This window comes from Capricornis sumatraensis, chromosome 8, assembly GCF_032405125.1.
Source record: "Capricornis sumatraensis isolate serow.1 chromosome 8, serow.2, whole genome shotgun sequence".
Taxonomy (NCBI): domain Eukaryota; kingdom Metazoa; phylum Chordata; class Mammalia; order Artiodactyla; family Bovidae; genus Capricornis; species Capricornis sumatraensis.
Genome location: NC_091076.1, coordinates 23,299,532 through 23,304,091, shown reverse-complemented (window position 1 = coordinate 23,304,091; position 4,560 = coordinate 23,299,532). Strand labels below are relative to the sequence as shown.

The 4,560-nt window shown below is 39.0% G+C and overlaps 1 pseudogene; it reads right to left on the bottom strand.

Moving 5' to 3' along the window:
- Positions 1-3,406: 3,406 nt before the first annotated feature.
- Positions 3,407-4,351, bottom strand: LOC138082836 (olfactory receptor 8B3-like; annotated as a pseudogene).
- Positions 4,352-4,560: the final 209 nt, after the last annotated feature.

Genomic DNA, 4,560 nt, shown 5'->3' with positions numbered 1-4,560 from the left:
TTTAGGCCAATAAGAAGGATCAAGCCCAGGTTGCCCACCATGGTGACAACATAGATCATTAGGAACAGGTGAAAGAGGGGTTGCTGGAGCTCTGGACAGTCTGTTAATCCAGCAAAAGTAAATTCAGTCAATAACGAATCATTTCTAGCCAGCATTCTATTTTCAAATTTAGAAATCTGTGAGAATAGAAGAAAATTTCACTAACAGGGAGCGCAGCTCTGTCCCTATAAAATCACTTTTGAATAAGTTTTATTTATGAGGAAGAGTCTCAGACTAGGAGAAATCATGTAAGTCCTCCTCTGCTTCATAGTGTCTCAAGGCACACTCATCTCAACATTTAAATCCCTGTCTTTTTTATTAAATTTAATTATTTTTAATTGAAGGATAATTTCTTTACAGTATTACATTTGTATCTATCAAACATCAACATGGACCAGCCATAGGTTTACCAATGACCCCTCCCATATCTTTGGTTTTCATGAGTTGTATGGGACAAATAATAGCTCTAACTTTACTAAAAAATAGAGGGATGGGATAGCTGAGGAACAAACCTACCTCTTGACAAGTTTCAGTGGTGGGAATGTGTCCCCATTACTCCAACCTAGTCATCTGACCAGTCGCTTTTTCATTCCTACTCAAGTTTCCATCACTCTACTAGATATCTCAGTTTCCCTATGATGACCTTCAAGAAAGAGAATTCCTATAGAGCAGAGGTCACACCTATATTCTGCTTCCTGGAAGGAAGTTGTTAACAGTCTATAGGATATACAGATACTTTGCTTCAAGATATTATGAAGTCATTAACTGGTAACAGGTATGGAGGAGAGTCTTGGTGGCCTAAACTTTATACTTAACCATATAGTCATTGTTTCTATACATTCTCCTCTATTCCATCCTAGAGGAACATAAGATGAATAAAACAAGATGGATGTACTTTACCATGCTTTGTAGGATGGCATGAAAGAAAAATAAATTAATTTGGGTGCTGATTAAACTAGCTGTTAAGTTAATGAAAACATGCCAAGCTGTATTCTTATGATGACATCAAAGTTGTATAATACATATATTTCAACCAAAAAAATTTTAGAAGAAAAATAAATATTTTCTTCCTCTGATATTGCTATGTTCTGGATTTGTCACTTGGAACTGCTGTAGTTCCCCTGCTACCAGAATGAGGACAAAGCCAACACAGAGGATATGCTCAGAACAATACAGGCAGTCAAGTCACAGATCCAGACCTTGGAGTTTCTTGTTATTCAGTAGAAATGCTTTTACTCATTTTATAGAAACAGAGGTAAAAAGAAGCTTGGTTAACTCACATTCCTTCCATTGAGGGAACTCAGTGCCTAGGGAGCTTCATATGTGCTTCACCTCCACTCTTTTGGAAGAGCTGGCTTTGGAGATATTGACGCTGAGATGCAGTCATAGAATCTTCTCTCTGTGTTGGCAAAAGAGTCAGAGCATTGATACAGCAGTCTGAACATTACAGGAGTTAGTCTAAGGTTCAGGTTAAAGTTGTAGCTATAAATCTATTAGGAGACTGTAAAGGGAAACCATAGACTTGGCAGCTACACCGCCATGTTATAGAGCACATGGCATTTGCTTAAGGCTTGTAAATTTTTTATACCTGATTAGAAATCCAGGGGTAAGTCTCCACTAAGACCTTCTCATCATGATAAGCTCTGCAGGCAAGAAACTGGTGTCTATTTTTACACCCTAATCATGACAGTAAATGTTAGTTTTCTTTCAGGGAATATACAACCCCTGGGGCATAGAAAAAGATCCTCTCTGTCTGTCATAAAAATGAAAATAGTTAATGTCACTGAAAATGTCATTAACTGTCATTCCAGGTAACATTAATTTTTGTAAAAATTTATGAACACTTCAGTAAAGGTTATTTACTTTGTTTTATAAAACAGTTTGAGTATCTTTAAATATTTTTGACATTTTATAGACATATAGCAAAATGATATTTTTATTGCTTTTAGACATTATTATTTCAGTAAAATGCTATTAGGTATAATGCTAAAGCAATATTCCATGAAAACTGATTTTGGGCTGTTCTGACTCAATATGTCTTTGCTTTTAATAAATTAAGTCTATAAGAAAATCAGGGGCTTCCCTGGTAGATCAACTGGCAAAGAATCTGACTGCAATGCAGGAGACTCTGGTTCAATTCCTGGGTTGGAAAGATTCCCTGGAGAAAGGATAGGCTACCCAATCCCGTATTCTTGGGCTTCCCTGGTGGCTCAGACAGTAAAGAATCCACCTGCAATGCAGGAGGCCTTAGTTCGATCCCTGAATTGGGAAGATCCCCTGAAGGAGGGCAAGGCAACCCACTTCAGTATTTTTGCTTGGAGAATTCCCATGGACAGAGCAGTTTGGAGGGCTACATTCCATGGGGTCACAAAGAGTCGGACATGACTGAGTGACTAAGCATAGAGCACATAAGAAAATCACTGTTAAGATGACCCAGAGGGATGGTACAGGGAAGGAGGAGGGAGGGAGGCTCAGGATGGGGAACACATGTATACCTGTGGCGGATTCATGTTGATGTATGGCAAAACCAATACAATATTGTAAAGTAATTAACCTCCAATTAAAATAAATAAATTTATTTTTTTAAAAAGAATATCACTATTCATAGCCTTCTATTTCAAGAAAATATGACTTTAGAATTCCTCAGTTCAGTTCAGTCTCTCAGTTGTGTCTGATTAGAATTCCTAGATATGTATTAACTTCAACTTGTGCTTAGGAGATTACAGCTAACATTTATTTTGAAATAAGTATAAATTTACAGGGAGTTGTTAAAATAATGCATTTGAACAAATGCATTTTGTTAGAACAAAATTTCTATTATCTAAATTTATTATCATTTATTATCATTCATTCATTCAGTCTCAGTACACTCAGTACACATGTGATAGTTTCAGAATTGCAAATCAATACCAGTGTGAGAAATGCATTTACCATCTGGAGTACAGTGCTTATATACAGGTGTTTGTTTTTTTTTTTTTTCCTCCCTTTCTCCTTACAATGTATAGTCAAATAAGTAAATGACATCATCAAAGAAAGAATTTACAAATATGCAAAAAGGAAAGTCTACAGTGAATCCTGTGGTGCTAGATTAGAGTCAGAGAGAGCATGTTTCTATTAAATATGTATTAAGATTCATTGTTATTCAGTCACTAAGTCATATCTGACTCTTTGAAACCCCCAAAGACTTGCAGCATACCATAGGAGCCACAGTTTTAGGGGACTGCCACACTTTCTTGGATTTTACCTCCAAAACACCCCAGCAGATTCTCACAGTGAAGATCTGAGAAAGAATCACCTTAGCTGTCACAGGGAAAGGAAGGAGTAATATTTGTAATAATTACTAGTAACAAATAGTAACAAATTCCACTTAGAACACCCTTTTCCTCAAAGTCTTTATTCAGTGCAACTTGGACATCTTTGTTCCTCATACTGTAGATGAAAGGATTCACTATTGGCCCCACACTGGTGTAGAAAACTGTGGACACTTTCTCTTTATCCAGAGACCCAGCAGGAAAAGGCTTGATATACATGAATGCAGACGATCCAAAAAAAGAGAAACCACAATTATGTGGGAGCTGCAGGTACTGAAGGCTTTGGACCTGCCCTTTGCAGAACGAATGAGAAGGATGTTCAAGAAGATCAAGGTGTAAGAAATGGAGATGGAGACACTGGGCACTATGACATTGACACCCACCACAATGAAAACCACCAGCTCATTGATGGAGGTTCTTGTGCAGGAGAGCTGGAGGAGAGGAGGAATGTCACACATGTAGTGATTGATGATGTTTCCATCACAGAAGGAGAGTCGCAGCATGCACCCAGTGTGGGCCATGGCACCCACAAGCCCCGTCGCGTATACACCCACTGTCAGCATGAGGCAGACCTGATGGGACATGGAGACCTTGTACAGCAGGGGCTTACAGATGGCCACGTATCGGTCATAGGCCATTGACGTCAAAATACAGCACTCATCAATAACAAAGAAGGAGAAGAAGCAGAGCTGAGTCATGCACTCTGCATAAGGGATGATGTTCTGGCTTACAAAACTCATCAGCATTTTAGGGGTAATGACAGAGGAGTGGCAGAGATCAGTGAAGGAAAGGTTGAAGAGAAAGTAGTACATGGGAGTGTGCAGGTGAGGGTTCAGACCAATAAGAATAATCAAGCCAACGTTCCCCACCACAGTGACCACATAAATTGCTAAGAAAATGAAAAAGAGAGGCAGCTGGAGTTCTGGCTGCTGTGTTAAACCCAGCAGGATAAACTCAGTCACTGAAGATTCATTCCCTGGGGCCATTCTTCCCTAGGACATACCGGGGAGCAGGACAGAGGGTAACATTAAAATGAGTACCCTGATCTCTCCACCCAACCCCACTCTAATGAGACAGACCCAGAATGTGAGAAGGAACCCCAGCTCACCCCTCTGTGCCTTTGTTTTCTCTTCTGTGTAAAGGCTGAGGGAATTTTTAAAGATGTGTATCAAAAACACTAATGGGCAAGTTCTACAGGGATAAGATTCAG